Below are 21,704 nucleotides of genomic sequence, written 5' to 3' on the forward strand. Positions count from 1 at the left end.
AGAGTTTGGGTTTAAGTTCCCTAGCTTTATGCCCCATATAATAATTCAGGTGAAAGCCCCTGTATCTCAGGCTGATAGTCTTTTACTGGTTTCAGAGTAGCAGCCGTGTTAGTCTGTATTCGCAAAAAGAAAAGGAGTACTTGTGGCACCTTAGAGACTAACAAATTTATTAGAGCATAAGCTTTCGTGAGCTACAGCTCACTTCATCGGATGCATTTCCGATGCATGTAGCTCACGAAAGCTTATGCTCTAATAAATTTGTTAGTCTTTTACTAGAACACATGATATTAACTAACATACCATCCTTCTAATAAAAACGTAGGGTGGTTACTATTTCCAGGAGATGTTAATTATTCTGAGTTCTAGTGATTGTAGAATTTCAATATATTGAATTGAGTTGGAATTTTTTGACATCCTTCCTGAGCGAGCGGCCTCTCTCTGTGTTGCCCTCGAATAAAGTCACATACCGCCCCACCCACCCACAACTTTCTTGAATCAAAAATTCTCCTTTTACTTTTAAGCTTCTGATGCTTGGTCTCAGCCCATAGATCAATTTATTTTTTCAATGCATGAAGCAAATCTTTTACTTCGTTCTTGAGTTATCAAAATAGGTGGGCGGGGGGAGATACATTTTCTGCTAGGAAGATATTAAGGACTTGTTTGTGCCTGTATAGCTAAAAACTGGCTTGAATGTTACTGCTTTAGAATTTACAGGCCGCCAGTCCTCAGTGAGGAATAGTGGTCATATGAGTTTATACCTGGAATTTCTTGGTAAAAATATTTTAAATGAGTTTTGTCTATGTGCAGTGAAGTATTTTTTAAAAGGGGGTTTTGTTACATAATTGCCAGTGGCACTTCAAAGTTGCAGCACAATTATAGTGCAATTGTATAGTGCCAGATTTAATATTTTTTGTGTATCTAAAGACTGGATGAGTTTAAAACCTATTAACTGGAGACAAATTTGTGCACAGACCACAGTTCTGTATTTCCACAGTTGCACAGGTAAGGATTTTCCTTTTCCCTCTTCTATCTTTAAAACAAATTTAAGAACTCCCAAAACAACCCAAAGTACATTAAATGCAAACTCTATATGAGTGCAACTTTAAAGTTGCAAATGAAAACCCACTACAATCAGGGAATAGAAAGATTATGGTTCTTGCTCTAAGATTACTTCATTCACATTACAAATCTGTAGCTTTTGATCTCTAGTTAGGCTGCTAAATGTGTATTTTACTACAAGCAATATTTGTATTTTTAATCAATAAACACTGCAGTGATAATATTAACTTTTTCATTTCCTGGTTTTTTGGGTGTATTTCAATTTGCAGCCTTAATGCCGGATTAACAGCGGATTTGCATTTGATTGAAACTCATTGCAACCTTGAAATAAAAGTGGTATTTGAGAGACCTATAGAATATATGTGCTTGAAATTTATGGTTTGCTGGTTGGATCAGAAATTATAATATACATCTGAGATTTTATTTTTAACTATTAAACCACCCCACACTATTTTGAAAGATAAATCTGGCAGAAAATTGGATTTGGTAAGGATATTTTGTTAAACATACTAATGCAAAAACTACAACCTGAGGTTTCTTATACAAACTGTGAAGTCTCATTAAGTCTAGTACCTTTTGAATTACGTACACCTGATCATATTAGTAGTTCTTCTAGAATCACTGGTATTGCTTATTTTGTATTTTAGAGTTGATAACATGCTGTTGTGTGGTTGCTGGGTCTGTGTATTGTGTTGTGATTTAGAAAAAATATTCTGGGTAAATAGCTATTTTCATATCTGGTAACAGACTCAGATCTTATTATGGTGACTTCAAACAATCGGAAAGACCAGAGGTTTCTAGAGACTTACAATATGAATTAGAAGACACTGTGCCAAAGATCGATCTCCCTAACAGAAGGAAAACTGAAAAAAATAATCAGTCTTGATTATTGCTACAGGGCATAATTCTTTCTTTGATGCCTTGTTGTTGTTTCTAATAGAAATGCTTCTTTCATTTATGACATTATGGCAAAGTTTTAGTGAGAGAGAGACACTTTTTTTTAAACAAGCAATAGCAATCAGTTGCCTATTGTGTATATAGGTCTGTTGCTGATTACTTTGAAGCATGGCAACAAGTCTTCCTTACTACAGTTTCCAAGACTTGAAAAGCACCATTAATGGTTTTGCTTTGCTTTTATCCTGTGCAGGGGGAAATTAGTTCAAGCTCAAGAGGTGAAATGTTGTCCTGTTTTCTGTAATGAGTTCAGCATTCTCAGCAAAACTACTTGTGAATGATGATGTGGTATATGTACGGTGTGTGGCTGTACAAGTCCAGTTATGGTCCCAAATCCTGCTCCCAGTCAGTTAGTTTTGCCATTGATATCAATGGCAACAGAATCCATCTCCAACTATAGAAAACTTCTTCAGAGATTTTCAGTAGTAAAATTCTGAATCTGTTGTAACCAAAAATAAACAGGCTCAATAACAGGGATGTTTTGTCCATGTTTTTAATGCTTAACAGCTGCTTGTTTTAAGGACAAAACTGTCATTGGCCTCAATGGGGTTAGGATTGGGCCTTTGATATCTCTTCTGACACCCAATATCTCTTTAGGGCCCAGTCCTGCAATGAGCTGAACATATCTGAGAGGTGCTGAGCACTCTTAAGATTCTTCCAATGGGAGCTGAGCAAGGGTGTTTGAACAATTTGTATAGTGGGGGTGCTGAGAGCCATTGAACCAAACTGTAAACCCTGTATGTAATGGAAACCACTTCAAGCCAGGGGGTGCAGCAGCACCCCCTGCACCGCTAGTTCCAGCACCTATGGAGCTGAGAGGCATTACGCATGCATGTTTGGCCAATAAAACCCTCTGTCAAATGTTGGAGATCCTTCACTTTAAACCAGTGGTTCTCAATCTTTCCAGACTACTGTACTCTTTCAGGAGTCTGATTTGTCTTGCATATGCCAGTTTCACTCACTTAAAAACTACTTGCCTACAAAATCAGACATAAAAATATGTCACAGCACACTATTACTAAAAAATTGCTTACTTTCTCATTTTGTCTGTATGAAATTTTAGTTTGTACTGACTTTGCTGGTGCTTTTTATGTAGCCTGTTGTAAAACCAGGCAAATATCTAGATGAGCTTATCTACCCCCTGGAAGATATATGCGTACCCTGGCTTGAGAACCACTGCTTTAAACAACAGGCTCGAGCTGAGATGAGCAAAATGGTGCCAGCAAGAGAATGTCAAAGTGGTCTTTTGCCCTCCTGCATTGTCCTAAGCACCCCATAGGAGATCATTTTCCAAGGTAATTTCTTCTTTGGCCATAAACCTTCTGTTTGGGTTTTCTGTTTCCCGCAGGTGCTGAAGACCATTTGTTATAAAATGTAGAGGCATGGCAGCCGAGTTAGACAGGATTACTTTCCTAAAGGTGTTTCCTGCAGGTTTGAGAGATGGGAATTCCACTTGCAGTGATGCCAATCTCCTAATTTAGGAAAGGGAAAAGAATCTCCCAAGGAACAAAAACAATACCGTTTGATTGGACCTGGCTGTTTTAGATATAAACATCTGATAGAAGCAGAAGGCTATTAGGATAGAACAAATGTGCTACTATTTTGTTTTATATTATTAATGTTGTGGTTTATTGTTCTTTGAACCCTCACAATAGTGTCAGTTATATCACATAATCCCCCCCTCCTCTTTTTTGTACACATAGGGCCAAATGTTAGCCTTGGTTACATCTGCTCAACTCTGTTGACTTCCATAAGGTTGCACAGATATCAGAATATGGCCGATTGCCCATAAGAAATACCCAGTTACTGCCATTAGAGTCTGCATGAAAGGAGGGTCGTAGTTGTACAGGAAGTTAACTACCTTGGTGCTCAATCCTGCATCTGTTGTTTTCAGTGAGGGAAAAAATGAGTGGACAAAGAATACAGGCTCGAGCTCTTTGCTTATGTTTCTTTTATGTTCCCATCTTCCACTAAGTTGTGAGCCATTTCGGAAAGAGCTCCATGGGCATATTTCCGAGTGATGTCAATGGGAGCTCTGAGAATGGGGAGTTTATTGTGAATAAGAATATTGAAAATGGAAGTATAAAGTGCATGCACATGTTTTTTACTACAATTTCTTTTGGATCATTACTCTGAAACATTACAGGGTTTATTTTATTGGTAAGGGATAATTGTTCTGTATTTGCTTGTTGTGGTTGTAATTAAAGAATTCTGAGTTTGATTTAAAAATAACATTTCTCTTTCTTTTAACACTTTCTGGTATCTCTAGACAGGCGAGCAGGGTTGAATTTCACAGTTAGTGGGTCTAATCGACATTTCGCAATCTGTGATTTGTTTTGGTAAGAGAAGCTTGTTTTTGATAAGGAAACAAATATTCTTTTAATGTCACAATAGTAATAACACTTTTGGGAGTCAATTGTCAAAAATGTATCTGATGTAACTGCTTAACTTTAAATTGGTATTTATGGCTAATTTACCATATGTTGAAAATTGTCCTCCCTCTGTGTGTGTGTGTGTGTGTGAGAGAGAGAGAGAGCTGATGGAATGACTCAGGAGAAACAAACCACAGATGCAATCAGCAAGGGTTTTTCCTCAAGTGCTGTTGTCTATAGCCAGAAATCAAAACAAGTTTGCTTAAGCCCCCCAAAAAGTAATAGCAGCCCCAGCCTGAGGTTCAAGCCAGTTTTGTGAAACAGGCATTCTCTCACTGTCCCACCTGCAGCTAATTGAGAGTCCTTTGTTATATTCTGCCAGGGTGGGGAGTAAGATTAACCCCTTGGTCATTGTTTGCACCTTGACACTATGTGCATCTGGGAGAAGCTCTGTGCTGCCTTCTTTTCATCTCAGCACAAACAGAACAAAAATAATAAATTCAAATGAAACTAAATAGTTCCACAGAAAAGCCTGTGTTTTATTTGCTAGCCACAATACTCACTTAATGCAGTGTTTTTCCTGTAATGTTCTCATTTTTACCTCTGCTTTTTCTTTTATTAGTTCAATGGGACCAGCAGGCTCTATGACACCAACCAGTGTTTTAGATATTAATAAAAGCAGCTTTATTCAATAAAGAATTTTTATTTAATAAATGAGAGAATCAAAAGATAATCAGATTTCTTATGCTGCATTCACATTAAGTCAACCTCCTGAGATAGTTGTAGATGCCAAGTCTGGTGGCCGTCTATCACTCGGTCCTAGGATACATAAACACAACTGCAGACAGGTTGATTGCCGAGAGACTGGAGCGGCAGCTAAGATTCATCGCAGGTTTAGTTTATGAAGTGTTACATTTAATTACTTGATTTTTTTATCGTTCTGTGTAATGTCTCTTGCTACATTATTAATAGTAATTCAAAATTAAGTGGATTTTAAGCAGTTTGGTGACACTTAACTCGCACTGATTATCATGAGCAGGTTAAAAATTGCATATTTGAGGAAGCCAACCTATTTTTTCCTCTGTGGAAAAAGCGGATAAACACCAAAATGGGGGTTCATCTATTTTTATAGTCTTGCTTTTGCCCTTTATTGATTGAATTTAATTCTGATGAAAGGTGCTAGTCTGACAGCTCCAGGAAGTTGATGAGTTGGTAGTCAATCTCTCTTCATCCTTCCCACCAGCTCTAAGATTTAAGAGGGCCGGTCAATCTCCATATCTACAATGGGCCTAATACGAAGCCCGTTGAAGTTAATGCCAAGACTCCTTCATTGGGTTTTGCCTCAGACCCTCATTTCTTGGCCTCCTGGCGAAGACTTCCAAAACAGGCATGTCAACCAGTGCCAATTTTCATAGTGTTTCCAGTGGTGTGGACACTTGGGAACTGACCTGACACCAGTCAAGTGTCATTTCATATACAGGCCACGTAGGACTAGTCTGATGGAGATCACCCTTCGCCTAGGCTTTATTTGTTGTGCTCCACTAGAGGGGAAAGGTTTGGTGACACTATGGTATCATACTGAGTAACCCTCCTTCACTGATCCATTGAGCCTTCCCAGTTTGATGTATTACAGTCTTTCAAAGCATGCAAAGGAAACCATATTTAAAACTGACCCATGTAGACTCTCAGATGTCAATGGGCAGTGGAAAGCTGCAGGGTGTTACCGGCTCTGCAAGAAGAGCAAGGTATCAAATCAGCTTTGTGTAAAGATGGGTGCTCAGCACAGTGGAAATGATAGTTAGGGGCCCAAGCAGAGACATGGAAAGGAAACCAAATGCATCCGATGAAGTGAGCTGTAGCTCACGAAAGCTTATGCTCTAATAAATTTGTTAGTCTCTAAGGTGCCACAAGTACTCCTTTTCTTTTTGGAAAGGAAACCAGCACTCTCTGTACCAATCCCAGTGCATGCTAGAAAGCAGTGCAAGGAAAAGTGTCCTATCTAGCCACCTCAGGCGGCTGTAATGTGTGCCTTTTGAGCTGCATGTTGTCAAGGTAAGAAGACAATTGGGCAGGCAGTGTGCAGGCCACTGGCTGAGAAACAAAGCAGATGTCCAGATAATCACACAGATGAGTTCTCATGTCCGTTGTATGCCAAAGAAATCCTTTGAATCAGCAAGCTCGGTCTTGCCTGGTGCTAACGGATCTCAGAGCTACTCTCTTTGGCACTTAAATATCCCTATTTTTCTTTTTATTTAGATTTATAAAGCACCTTCCCACTGCGGTAGGTACGGTAGTCATTTATAAAAGGAAAATACACAAGAAGAAAAATCCCAAGATACAATTAAACCAAAATAAACTGCACAGCCAGTAGTTTCAATAATAATCAGTTAAGAATAAACAACAACAATAAAACAATGCCATTCAGTAGCAGTAATGCCATTCAGCTCTCAGCCAGCCCAATTATCAGAGGCCCTGGGTTGGCGGGGAATGCTGGTCTCCATACACAGCTGGGTTTGGTGAGTAATTCCATTTGTCTTCACTGTAGACTAATGACAGTGATTTGGGTGTATTGTAGAGGCCAGCAACCCACAAATGAAACCTCTGTATTTATCCTTTTAAGCTCTGCATCTCTGGTCTGACTGTAATACGAATCTTGCTTGGTTTCCTTTAATTAGGTAGTACATATTGGTTGGTTAGTTTTTTGTTGTTTACAGCAAGGACAAATATGGCTGTAAAACCATGTGGGAAAAGTAAAGTAGTTTGAGCAGGGTTGTAATAAACTGGTGTGTGCATACGCAAGTGCTTTTGTGCACACCTCTGCCCTCTACTGGATGAAATCAGAACTGCTGTTCTGCATGTCAGCCCTCCTACAGCTACCCATTCATGAAAATTTCCCTCTAGCTCATCCAGTTAAAACACAGAGTCTAGAGAGATGACCCATAAATCTTATGTTGTTGTTCTGGTCAAAAACCACAGGGCCAATTCTGCGGTCTTTACTCAGGCAAAACTTCCATTTGACTTGGAGCTGCAGGACTGAGCTTTTAATTTGCTATTTTAGCCACAGAACTGTTTTGTCACTGCCAGTTTTTGCCCTGACGTCTGACTGGAAAAGCTTTTTTTTTTTTTAAACAAAATGGAGATTTGATTTTGTTGTAACATATCACGATGGGCTACGTTTTTAGGCCACTTGTGAGCAAATGTGCAGCTGTTACAGAGTTTTCTGTCGAAACAAATCGGTGGGAATTTCCCTTGTTCCTATTTAACCCCCTGTGGCCTCAATGACATTTGCCGCAACAACAGAAATAGAGCCTAGATCCTCCAGCTTCAGAAGTACAGACTCTTGCCACCTGAACTGAAGAAGAATTTCCTTACATGGTTAGCAATAAAGGGCCTATGACACAGAACGGAGCAATTCTAAGTCTATCCAGTAGAAAGCAGTGGTGCAGATTCCCAACAGCCACTGTATTACAATGGTTCATGACACTGTAAGAAAAAGGGAGTGGTAGGTATGGGTGTGGGGAAAAGACTTCTACAGTTTTATCTAAAGTGTGTGAACCTGTCTAGGACCTTCTTAGTTTTATGTGGTTTAAACCCCACGCTTTAGCAGCATCTTACTGGTTACCTTGTAGCAAACTATCCTGCCTTGTGAAGCCTGCATAGAGCATCTGGCTCATGTGATGACATTAGAATAACTCACCCTAGCGTAAGTAGAGGAGAACAGTGTCACACACAGAAGGAGTGTTTCAGAAGGTACTAACACTGTGTCAGTGGGTCTACATTGTAGACAAATGCATGTGGTTCTGGATTGTGACTAAATAGACTTAGAATCATAGAAGATTAGGGTTGAAAGAGAGCTCAGGAGGTCATCTAGTCCAACCCCCTGCTCAAAGCAGGACCAACCCCAACAAAATCAACTTCATCAGTAGGCACTTGTAGGCTCTTCCTACAGTTCTGATCCTTGGCTGTTTACAGTCTGACTGTGGGTAGGAATTAGAGAGAAGCATGACTTTTTGTGGCTAAAAGCCTAGCACAGGGACGCTGGGTGTATGTGACTGGAGTCTAGTCCTAGCTCCACTATTGAAAATCCAGGTCCCAGCTTTCTCACCTCAGGCACCCAAAATTAGTGGATGCTTTTGAAAAGTTGGTCTTAGCTTCTCGGAATGGCAGTTTCTACATCAGTGAAAGGGTGAATTATACTGTTCCAGCTCCCAGAGGCACATTGTGGGTTAATATGTGTAAAGAGGTGTCCCACATATTTTAAAGATGTTCCCTTGCAGCACAAATGCAGATCACATCTCGTTTGCCATTGCCTCACTGCCTCAGTCATTTACCAGTTATGGCTCTGTTACTCTGGGTAGTTTGCCGACATCTTGGGGCAAGCACTTGTAAGGGCGCGTGACTCTAGCAGTGTCCTGCTTTCTCCTTTGTGCTTCACTGTGTCCCCTGGAGCAGTTGTCTGATATGAGATGATTTCTTGCATACTGAACACTCGGGCACAGCAGGAGTCTGTTACATACTTCTGACTCTTTGACACCATCTGCCCACTAAAGTAATCTAATGGGTTTCCACTGAGCCAGGCTGCATTACAGCCCAAAGAGTCTGCTCCAGATTAAAAACAACTCTATACGTGAACATTTGCTTCTCAGTTTTATAGGAGGCATACTGTTTTGTTTGATATTTTAGAGGGGGAAACAGCTCTCCTTAGTACATATTAAATTAAGCAAATATGAATCATTTGGAATGGTTCATTAATAATATTTTGCAGATGTATACTACTTTTTATTGAAGTATTACAAAGACATTTACAAAAATGAATTAATTGCCGCACTTCTATGAGGCAATTGGTCTTAAACAATAATGTTTACCTCAGTTTTACAGATGGATGCACTATGGTACAGAGAGGAGACTTGAAACACAGTGAGGTTAAAAGAGAGGGAGGAAGGGTAGTCCATTGAAGAGTTCCCTGGATTAGGAATCAGTACATCTCAGTTATAGTCCTGGCTCTGCTATTGACTTGCTCTGTGACCTTTGGAAATCACCTCACCTGTCTGTGCCTCAGTTTCCTCATCTGTAAAATAGAGAGAATGATACTTAATCACCTTTGTAAAATGCATGCTAATGTTCCATGTAAGTGGGAAGTATGGTCTATATTATTACCCAAGAATAGACAGCAAGCTTAAAGAGTCATTGATAGGGCATGGGGCTGGAACACAGGAGCCCGAGGTTCTATTCCTGGCAGTGCTGCTGAGTGACTCTGGGTAAGTCATTTCACCTCTTTTGTGCCCATTTTCTTCTCACTCTCTGTCTGCCTTGTCTACTGAAGTCCTACTCTGAAAGCTTTCAGTCTCTCTCTTCCTTTATATTTAGACAGTACCTTGTCCAGTGGAGCCCTGATCTCAGCTGAGGTCTCTAGGCGCTGCTGCAATACAAATAATTAATAATAGCAGCAGTGCTACAAATCAGAACACAGTATCCCAACTTGTGGCTCCCTGCACTGAACACTGGACCACATTTTCTACATAGAGGCCTGTGGCACTGCACTCAAGGGGGGAAAAGGGTCAATTTAAACATATAATGAACTACAACAGAGTGATTAAAAGATTCCAGGAGCTTAGCGCACAGCCTATCCAGCAGTATACTGTCAATAAACCATCTAAACAGTAACCCAAACAGTAATAGTGACAAGAAAACACGAAGAGTTGCTTAAAAGTAGATGTTATAAAGAAGTCTTTATTTTTCTCCTTGTGATAATCCATGTTACTGAACTATTAAAGAAATCCACTTAATTTTGAATGTTAATAATGGAACAGACCTTTTACGTGAGAGATTTATCTTTATGCAGACAGCACAGTTTTATGGACTCCTTTGCTCCCTTTCTATCCCTTCAAGTGCCCAAGTTTGTTTTTAAAGCTCATATATGTCAATAAGTGAAGAGAGACAAATGGTTCAGTAGTGGCAGTAAGGTGGTCTTGCTAAAAGAGAATGAAAGGCCAAATTCTGCCATTTTGAGCTGGACACTAAGAAATAGAGGACTCAAAATTAGAGACACTTTTGAACATTTGAGCCCAAATGACTTGCCCAGCGTAACACAGCAGTTCTTGTACTCTCTCCAGAGGACTACACTGCCTCCTATGCAGCCAGGATATGCAGTGCTGGACCCTGTTTCTTTGAAGGTATTTATGCAAGAAATCACTACAGGGTATTTGTCTCTGTCACCATCTGCCTCTTTACTGGAGAAACACTGTTGCTATGTGCCCAAAGCACAATCTTCCATGCTATTGCAGTGAATGTTGCATGCTATTTCATGTGAATAGACCAGTAGGCTAGGGAGACCTTTCCATGGGCTTCTGAGACTCTTCAACAGATGGAACACTCTGCAATGCATTCTCTCCCCCATGTGCACACCCAGCACTCTTCAGCTTTAGACCCCTTTTGTTCATAGGGCCATTTGGTGTCTTCACCCACTGGGAAGCACGTGACAGTTTCATTTGCACATTCCTTCTCTGCAAGAGGAGCAGCAGCCTGTCTGTTCATTATTTTGGAAGCAACAGTCAATATCAGAGTGGTCCCTTTTGGAGTCTTGAAATCCCATGCAACTTTGCCTATTTCCAGCTTTTGTTACACACTTGGACTAGCTTGCTCGAAGGTTTGAGAAGAATCTCAGCAAAACTGCACCCAGGTTCAAGTGCCCCTGGTCCCTGGCTTATGGTTAGAATCATGTGAAATTTGTGGGCATCACCTGCTTTGAATTAAATCTATCATCTTTATTGAGATCCAGAACTCAAAGTGAAACTTGAAGAGTACAAGCCTAGGTTAGAGCAAACCCAAAGCAAATATTTCTATAAACCCCTGAGAAAATAAATAGCTGTATTTTCATATGCTCTAGCCTGATATTTTGACTAGTGAATCTGAGCTTGTCCTTTTTTATATTTATGCTTCATTTATATTTATGCTTCATTTGTGTTATGGGTGAGATGCTAAATAAGGTTTATGCCTAGAGTCTGTGCTGAGATTACTCCTGCTGTTTCTGAAAAGCCAGCCTAAATTTCTACTGGTACAGTAGTTTTAAAAAAAATAATATGGGCTGCCTGTATTTGCCTCTTTGCTTTCCTTTTATTTATGCCTCTTTGCTTTCTTTTATTTGAGTGGCATTAAATCAGAGTTATGGTGCAATAATGACTGTGGAAACATCTGTTTGTTTGTTTGATTTTTCTCCCTCCTGTCATATAGTCACACTTTCCCTTCTAACAATCCCAACCAGAATAATGCATCTGCTTTGAGTTATCTATATCTATCTATCAGGGCCCAGGAAAGAGAGAAACCAGTATCAGTGCAAAATACTCTATAGAGAGGACATTTGTGGTGACATTATTACTTCTCACCTTTCCCATACATCAAAATGTACAGATAATACTAAAGAATTGCCCACAAAGGGATTCACCTCAACCTATTCCCTTCTCAGTTGCTTTAAAAAGGAAGAGGCAAGATGAGCTTGACAGTGTATCAGAATGTTAACAGATCTTGGCCATGGCGGACCAAGCTGGGGTGTGACTTCCAAAACCGGAGACCTCTCCCAGAGAACAATCTGTCAGCAGCTCCCTTTCAATTGAGGGGGCTCCAGCTCAAGCACTTCTGCTATTAATAGGTCACAGGGAGGAGAGAGAGGGGAACCCCAGGTTCAAATCATCACCTTGACTTCTGCCTGGAAGCTTATTGAGAGCCAGTGCAGATCATGGAGCAAAGAGAACTCCAACAAAAATACTGCAGCCATGTTCCAAAATGTGACCATGTACAATAACGTTCATACAGTGTTTGGGACCAATACTGTAGAATGCTATAATGTGTCATTTCGTTTAATGAATAAGTTACTGAGTCTGTAATTACAAAGGGCCTAGATACACTTTTCAACATGAACAGACTAGTTGAAGATTAGCTGCTTTGTATATTTTTTATTACCATTAGTGTTTCTGAGCCAGCGAGCCATCTTGCTTAACGAAACTAAACAGGACCAAATTTGTGATCGTATGTGGATCCTGGGTAATCTTGCTGTAGTTCTGCTTTAACAAACATCTCAAGATGTAATATTTAAACAGAATGTTTAACTTTTAAATATCAGATTTCTGTTAAAGTGGGTGCTTTGGGCTTGCTTGTTACAAATAATGGCATGTAAAAATAAAAAAAAGGGCAAGATGGTCAGAAAACTAGTAAATAGGCTCAAAATTGCTAGGTCCATTTGCGAGTGTGCTTATTGAAAGATGTGCTTCTGGTCTTTTTAAACATTTAAACTGCTGGGCTGATCTGATTGGGTGAGGTTTTCTTTTAAAATGTCTAGTAGGAGTAAAAGTTTGAAGTTAAGGATGTCTCTGGAAAAAACTAATATAACCTATTGTAGTCACACCAGAAAAACATGGAAAAAGTAATCCAGTAGAATGCAATGTACATGATTAAATGGAAGCAGAAAGATAGAATGAGGATGTGAAGGTTCTATCTAAAGATGCATATTGTTGCAGTTTATGAACATTTGTAGAAGTTATTATCGACCTACCCACCCAGAAGAATATGCGTCGAAGGATTTTGCCTCTTTTAATTTGTCTTGTGAACTGACATATTAATCCCACAAAGCAGCACAATGTACTAAAAATTTGGCTCCTGTGTTTTATTTCACCCATTCATAGAGAGTTGAATTGTTCTGAGAGACAGAACATTGCCTGGGTCAAGCTCGTTAATTTCATGGTGTTTTTGCAATGTTCTCTGTCTCTGAGGGCTGTGTTCAAGTTACCTGCTAAAGACCATTGTGTGCATGCAATGGGGTGTTCTGTCACCTCTGGTGGTTTGGAATTTGAAAATCTGAGATGCATCCTGCTCTTCCCAAAAGAACAAATACTCTGTTGGGTTGTGAGCAGATGACATCATTTATCTGAGACCTACATACGAAGAAGACACCAACACACACATCATCTAATCAGAGGTATAAATACTTCTGCACAAGATTTAAGTATTCTCCATGAGGTCATAGAGCTAGATTGGGCATACGCATTGAGGTGAACACTTACACAAGTAGCCCTATAATGGGATTACTCCAGATAAGTAAGTGCTCACCAACATCACAAAGGGTTGCACAATCGTAACCTTTAATAAATAGTCCCATCTGTAGCAGAAAGGTTTCCTGTAGAGCTGGTTGGGAATTTTCCAATGGAAAATGTAGTTTCCACAAAATCAAAATTTTCCACAAGGAAATTTCAGTTTTGCTGAAAAATTTTCATCAGGAAAATCAGAATGAAATATTTAATTTTGAGTCAGTTTGATTCAAATTGGAATATTTCATTTTATTGAACTGACCTAAAATGTTTTGTTTCAAATCAGTTCAACAAAAGATTTAATTGTATTTCACTACCAGCGCATTGCTTCATAGGAGTTGTAGTTTGGGACCCCATTCTCTCCCAGGGACCTGGCTTCCTGGAGGATTCAACAGACTCCCTTCTGACCAAGCTGTATGCTGACTATATGGAAGATTTAGTCTGGCTGGGGAATCTGGCCTATAGGGGAAAATGGGGGGCATCAGGCTCCTGAACTACAATTCCCTGAGGCAATGCACCGCAACGGGGAAATGTGGTTTAATGCTGAACTGATTTGAAATGAAACTTTTGTCAGTTTGACAAACGAAAACATTGTGACACTTCTCAATCAAGTTTTTAGACTATTTCATTCTGTGAACAATTTAAAAATTTCAACTTTCAGTCATGATTTCGGACAGAAAAAAAGTTGGAATACCAGATTTTTTATGCGATGGGGATTTTTCATTTTGCTCAGCTCTTGTTTCCTGCTTTAGTCATAAACAGCCGAGACTGAGATTCACTGGCCTTTATAACAGGATGCTTGCCAGTTTCTCCAAAATGATAGAAAAATAGAGGATTAATTTATATTTCTGCATTGGTTTCTACTGTGCCTTCTCCACACAAGCTGAAAAACAAGCAACAGAACTAATGCTCAGTTTCACTGGGTCTGTCTTGACAGTATCTTCAAATGTTAAGTTGAAGCATGTGGAATTAAGTGTTTTGAAAATAACTCCTCTTGTATTCCTCTTGTATTCGCTGTTGATAATTTCTCCCTTGCACTTCTTCCCACTCCCAGTCCCCTTGCTCATTCCCAAAGGCACTTCTGAGCACTCCTCCTCTTGCTTCATGGCAGCTAAAGCATTTTACAGATGTCTTTAATGCCCTTCCTTGACCAGCTGGCAAACAGTGATAGTAAAAAGATATTTGCTTCCTCGTCAATGGAAGCAGATTGTGCAGTGCATGCAATGAATCTTGACTCCTGTTCTGGATTTGTCGCTTCTGAATGTTGCAGTGATTCAATAGTGGTGCATTACAATGCACGACATTGAGCCTTTGACCTAACAAAATGTATTGAGGGGGTATTTTACATGCAGTCCTTCTATTCATGGAAACTGTTGATCTTGCAGTGATGAAACAGTTGCTGAACCATGAAGTTTTTATTTGTATTGAGGTTGCACCTAGGAGCCCCAATCATGGACCAGGGCCCCAGTTTGTTAGGCACTGCAAAAACACAGATCAAAAAGACAATCCATGCCTCAAGGACTTTATGATCTAAGTACAAGACAAGAGACAACTTCTGGAGACAGACAGATAGGGGAGTACATGGCAGCAATGATACAATATTGATGATTTTTAATCTGATACATTGAAATGATAAATATAAGACCAAATCCTGAAGTCTTTACTCAGTCATTGCTTATTTATAGCCTCTCCCTAGTTATAACAGCTCAACTCTATATGAGGTCAGAGTTGCTCTAGTGTAACCGGAAGAGAAAGTATGTCCTTTATTCTTTACTTAGGTAAAAGAACCCCTGGTGTCAGTGAGTGTTTTCCTTGAATTAGGTCTGAGTTATGGTTGGTCATTGTAATACACTATTTTCTACAGATCCCAGCTGACATCAGGACCTCATGTGCCAAGCACTGCACAGAGTAAAAGACTCTAAACCTTTCAGGACAAGGACTATCTAAAGTGGAAAACTGGGCAGGATTTGAATGAGCGTAATAGAAGTTGTATACAATTTTTGAAAGCGTTGTAGAAGTGTAGTGCTAGCTGACTGCCATGGAGAGCGAAGTTAGCTATTGGCTAAGAAGGGTCTCACCACTTTGAGGGGTGGTTTTTGTGCCATGGACTCTTATTCACTTAGACCTGGACTGAGAATAAAAAACAACTCATTTCACTAATTAGGAAAAACTTCTTAACTGTCAGGGTTGTTAAGCTCCGGAACAAATTTGCTAGGGAGGTTGTGTAATCTCCGTCACTGGAGGTTTATAAGAACAGGTTAGACAAATACCTGTCAGGAATTGTCTAGTTATTACATAGTCCTGTCTTGAATGCAGGGGACTGGACTTTAGGTGCCTTCCAGTCCTATATGTCTACGATTCTATAGGTCACCACAGCAGCCAGAAGGAAGCAGTTTCTAATCCTCCCTTGCTGGGCTGAGTTCAAACTGTTCTCCTAGAAAGACGAGACTCAGTTTCTCATTCCCATTTCCCTGAGACATCCAGTCCCCAAATATAAATCATTATTACAGAAATTAGGTGTGTAACGATCCTTGGTAATGACATGCAAAGGAGACAAAGGAGAATAAAACAGGCTTGCAATGATCACTCAGAATATTTACTGTTCTGCAAGACATTTACATGACCACGATATCATCCCCATTCCCTTTATTAAATGGTAACTTAAGCAAAAAGTACAGTTGTGAAGACTTAATGGTGACCAATGTGAATGACAAAATTAGAACATGCTTCGCAAAATGGACAAAGATATGACCAACCTAGAGTGAATTACTGTTATGCACCAGGGCCTGGGCCTCCTGTGAAGCACCATGGCAGCCAGTCTGGGAGGATATTGTGGTGCATCATGTGAAATGTAGTCTGTCTGGGGAGTCTAGTCCATAGAGGCAAATGAGGGCATGTGGCCTGAGGCAGCATTTCAGAATCAAAATGCTCGAAAATTTTTCTTTTTTGGCCCAAAACTTCTGGCTTTCAATCTTTCACTGAAAAGCTGAGGCATGTTTTGGGGATGGAGTAAGACAAATTTTAGGATCGGCTGTGGTGTGTGTGTGTGTGTAATACGCGCGCGCGCACACACACACACACACGGCCTGATTCTTTGGCTATTCCTTGTGTGGAACTTCCACTGATGTCAATGAATATTAGTGACAATTGATGAACTTTGGTGGTGTAGAGGGGCAGCTACGATACTGGGCCCATTGGGAGTAGATATTCTAGTAGCACGCAGCTTGCCTGTGTAATGGGTGTTGTAATTGAGAGGTATTGATTGGGAAAGTTTATTTTCCCCTTCAATCCCACAAAGTACTTTAATGGATAACTCAATTTTGAGGCAGTGCCTATGGGGATATCACTGTTGTAATGAAGGTGTGAGACACAGGAGTACAAGGAAGAAACTTCACTTTATTTCCTGGACCCAGTCACATGGCTAGAGTCACTATCCACTGACACCAATGGCTACTGCTAAAACTCTTTCCAAAAAAGCAGAACGTCCCCCTTTTATAGCCCTGGCTTGGGGCCAAGCCGGCATGTTCCTGGGAGCCAGCTCTTGTCTCTCAAATCTGTACTAAGCAACACAGAATGCTATTGTATGAGATGTCTCACATCTGCCTATCGCCCAGGCAGTTCACAGTTCTCGGGCACTTCATGCTTTTATATCCCCCCCCCCCCCCGAACTGGTGCTGTGACTGAATTGATAAAGGCCATAATATCTCATCAGATCTGGCTCAGGCTTCCTGTCCGCCCTGACTCCCAACCCCTACATGTTAATGGCTAGATGCCACCTGGGAAATGTGAACCCATCACATGTACCGCTGTGGGCAGTTTGTGTGTGTCAAAATGCAAAGCATTTACAAACACTTGCTAATCTGCATCAGGGTTGCTGTGATTTTTTTTTTTTTAAACTAAGTCCATATCACTTCTTCTTAAGGCATCAGGCTTTAAACCCAGCCTGTGTCAATTTACAATAGTGTTTTATTTTATTACAATGGAATGGTTAGACCTGCATGGGGGCAAATGGCTTTCTAAAGTGCTTTTGAGCTATCCCTTGTTTATACCTGTGTGGTCTCTTGATGGAATTCAAATAAATAATTTTGTTGTGTGAAAGAAGCAGTATTAGATTTATTTCTAAATTCTTTTCAAGATGTCAGCATGTAGCCCCAAGGATGTGAAAGAAAGGTACTGCTTGTCAACCTCGCTGGCTGCTCTGAATTAGGCTGAACCTATTGGAAATGAAAGGTTCAGAGAGCACAGATGGAATAGATTGAAATAACAGCTTCAAGTGAATTGAAAGTGCAGGTTTACTGGCTAAATGTGATCTCTGTGGGCCGAAATATACCTGATGCATTGAAATTGTCAGCCATTGTGGAGTCCTCCAAAGAATTGCTTAAGGCTTTTTGCTTTGGAGTCGCTTTTCACTGGAGCCTTTTCTGGTATTGAAATCTCTTAGAGCTGCAAAAGGAAAATAAAACATTAAACATATAACTAGGGCCATACCACATTCACGGTCCATTTCATGGGCATAGGATTTTAGAAATCATAAATTTCATGATTTTACTTATTTAAATCTAAAGTTTCACAGTGTTGTAATTGTAGGGATCCTGACCCAAAAAGGAATTGTGTGTGTGTGTGGGGGGGGGGGAATGTCACAAGGTTATTGTAGGAGGGGTTGCAGTATTACTACCCCTTACTTTTGTGCTGCTGCTGGCAGCGGTGCTGCCTTCAGAGTTGGACAGCTGGAGAGCAGAGGCTGCTGGCCAGGAACCCAGCTCTGAAGGCAGTGCTGCCGTCAGCAGCAGCACAGAAGTAAGGATGGCTGGGTGTGGTATTGCCACCTTTACTTCTGCGGTGCTGCCTGAAGAGCTGGGCCCTCAATCAGCAGCTGCCACTCTCTGGCCTTCCAGCTCTGGAGACAGCAGTGCAGATGTAAGGGTGGCGTGGTATGGTATTGCTACCCTTACTTCTGCGCTGGTGCTGCCTTCAGAGCTGGGCACCTGGCCAACAGCCACCACTCTCTGGTTGCCCAGCTCTGAAGGCAGCAATGCAGAAATAAGGGTTGCAATACTGTGACCACCCCCCAAAATAACCTTGCGACCCCCCCAACTTCCTTTTGTGTTAAGACCCCCAATTTGAAAAATGCTATCTTCCCCCATGAAATCTGTATAGTATAGGGTAAAAGCACACACAAGACCAGATTTCACGGTCTGTGACGTGTTTTTCACTGCTGTGAATTTGGTGGGGCCCTACATATAACATTTGTAGCATATGTGAAGTCACCACATGTTCATATGCTGGTTGACACTTTTGTGTGTGTGTATGTTAACAAACTTACATTCATGGAGCCTATTTAAGAGCCCTCCATTCTTTGCTCTATGTAACACCCAGGGCTACATTTTCAGAGGCGCTAAGCCCCCATTTTAGGCACCAAATATGTGATCAGATTTTCAGAACAGCTTAGCACATTGGATTTTCCCATGAGCGTCATGGTGGGAGCTGCTGTGTGTGATCTTAAGCACCCCTGTATTCACACCCTACACACTACTGCAATAATATTTGTGCAAAATATGCCTTGTGAGGTATCCTTTGATATTATTCACACTGGTCAATAATATCATTTGGAAATATCTAACAAAATGTTATATGTGAAGTTATAAAGTCTCTCTATGTAATGTTACTAGAATATGTTTAAGACCGGACGTCCTAGCTTAGGTAAAGGTGCTAAACAGGTTTGTCCTATATGAAATTTACATATTAGCGGTAAACAAAGCCATTGAGCTAAACCAGAGGGGGTTATCTTGAGACTGAACTTGAGAGACAGAATTAGCATGCCTCCTGCACCCTAGAGAGATACAGGGGTCTGAATCCCCAGGAGACGTTTCTAACTTTTAGGAGAAAGACAATTCCTTTGGGAATATAAGGGATAGAAAGAGACTTCATCTTTTTTTTCATTCTAAGGGGACAAAGAAAGCAAGCGATTTGATCTCTGTGATGGGTCCTAGCTAGGCCGACCAGTCCAAAGCTGGAAAGAAGATTGAGGGTGAGAGAAACAATCTTGAATGAAAGATTGTGTCTTGCTAGATTTAATTTTAACTTCTGGATGTGTGTTTTCACTTTTATTTGCTTGTAAGCATCTGTACCTCGATTTTTTTTTTCCTTGGTATCACTTAATCCATGCTCTTTTGTTAATAAACTTGTTTTGCTTTCATTATATTCATTAGTGCTGTGTAAGTTCAGCAAAGCTTCTAATAAGCTGACAAGTTGAAATGTTAAACTGTCTCTGCAGAGGCAGTGAACCTAATACGTTTTCTGGGAGGGTGCAGTGAGGGGGACTGGTCCCTCCAGTAGGATGGTTTGGGGGTGAATTTGAGGCAGAAGGGTAATAAGGTCAGTCTCCAAGGAGTAAATAAGTTGGGCAAAGCCAGGATGAGACTTGTGGGCTGCTGGCAGGCTGTTGCGGTCAGAATTCTGACAGCCAAAAGGCATACAGGGTTAGAAGCTGATGTTGACTCAACCCTGTTTGTGGCCTAGGTGAACTGTAAAACTGGGGTCCCACTGGGTGCTGAACTTCTTTGAGATCCTGCCTCTTGTTGCGGGCACTAAGCACTCTAAAATCTGTCTCTGAGCATCTTTGTACAGCAACTGTACAGCTCCTAGCACAATGGGGCCTGCTTTCGGCTGGAGGACCTCTAGGCACTAGTGTACTATGAGTAATATTAGTGTTATGGCAAAAAGTACTCATGTGAAAATCTGGCCCCAATTGACTTCCCTGGGAGTTACTTACATCCTGCAGTGGGTATGGGGAATAGGTGTAAGTTGATCCCATATACGTTATGTTTAGACAGCTCTTTGAAGGTAGAGAATTGAGCTGTGGCTCCTATCATGATTTTCTTATTCTGTGTTTGTCCCTTTGTTTTGATCTTTCAGGAAAGGTAATGGGCTGTCAAGGGAACAAAACAAGCTTTAGAACCCACTTTTCAAGCCATATTTCAGATCCTAGAAATATAGGAGACAAAAATCAGTAGGCAGTTTAGAAGGGCAGTATATGGCAAACTTGTCAGCTGGCTAAAATTGTGCAGCTGTTTCCAGTGGAAATAGCATGCTTTTATTTTTCATTTAGATTTTCTGTGTTTTATTACCGAAAAGGCACTGGGTCAGCTTCTGCTGACAGCTTAAGGCCTTGGTCTTGAAATTCAGAGCTACTTTCAGATCGGGCCTCCGCTAAATTAGAGTCCCCATTTTCATCTCTCAACCACCAAGACAGTTGTGCTCTTCTGGGGCAATATGGATTGCAAATGCGTCTGGAAAGCTGGAGACAAGGCATTGTTCTCCAAGGCAGGGGTCTGGTGTAGAACAAATTTCCACCATAACCAGAATATTTACAACAACAACTGCTGCTCTCACCTTCCCCAAAATTCGCGACCCCAAGCAGAGGCCTTAGAGGAGATGGAGACTTGATGATGTTTGCTTGGGGCCTCACAGATTAACTAGGAGATGCTCAGATGGCACAAGGGTGATGGATTCTAATATAAAGCCCTAAAACATATGTAGGATGAAATTCTGGGCCCACTGAAGTCAATGGGAGTTTTGCAGTTTACTTCAGTGGGGCCAGGATTTCACCCATAGATTACATAATTGTAACCAGTATAGCTAAGCAGCACACAAACCAGTTACATGCTTTGTTCCTGATTTCCTTCGCAATTCCTTACACCTGAAACAGTGCATCCCCCATCCCTCTTGGTTAACTCATGAGGCCCAATTCTCTTGTCCTTACTCAGCCCAAAAAAATCATTAAAATAAATGGGAATGTTTTGCTAACTCAGGGTCAGATTCTACCACCCTTACTCATGCCGAGCAGCACTTTACTTGGCAGAAAAGCCCCACTAATGATACAGGATGGCATAAATGGGCTGAATATTATCTTCCCATACTAGGAATAGGAATTATTGTAGGATAACACAGTGTGGCCAATCTTGAATTATTAATGGCACCAATGGTTAAAAAAGTATTTGATGTGTATGAAATGTCACAAGTCTTGTTGTTTAGCCTTTGTGTGGCTTTTGATTGTCTCCAATGCCTCTATCTTCTTATGGCTGTTGGCCTCAGTCCTGATGTAAACCATAGCACAATTGGTCATTGGTACAACAAATGTTTCCTTCCTTTGGAAAAGGTGGAGCAATGCATTAACAACATGAATTCAATAAAGAATGGATGGGCTAGTGCATTAGTCTGTCATTCCTTTGAAGTGTAGTGT

General features: G+C 40.7%; 1 protein-coding gene across 1 annotated transcript in view; it reads left to right on the top strand.

Annotated features, from left to right (window-relative positions):
* Nucleotides 1-21,704, top strand: part of TMEM132D (transmembrane protein 132D) — a 416,624-nt gene that overhangs the window by 1,319 nt on the left and 393,601 nt on the right. The gene's annotated exons all lie outside the window — the stretch shown is intronic.

The sequence above is a fragment of the Dermochelys coriacea genome, chromosome 15 (genome assembly GCF_009764565.3).
Source record: "Dermochelys coriacea isolate rDerCor1 chromosome 15, rDerCor1.pri.v4, whole genome shotgun sequence".
In the NCBI taxonomy this organism is placed as follows: Eukaryota; Metazoa; Chordata; order Testudines; family Dermochelyidae; genus Dermochelys; species Dermochelys coriacea.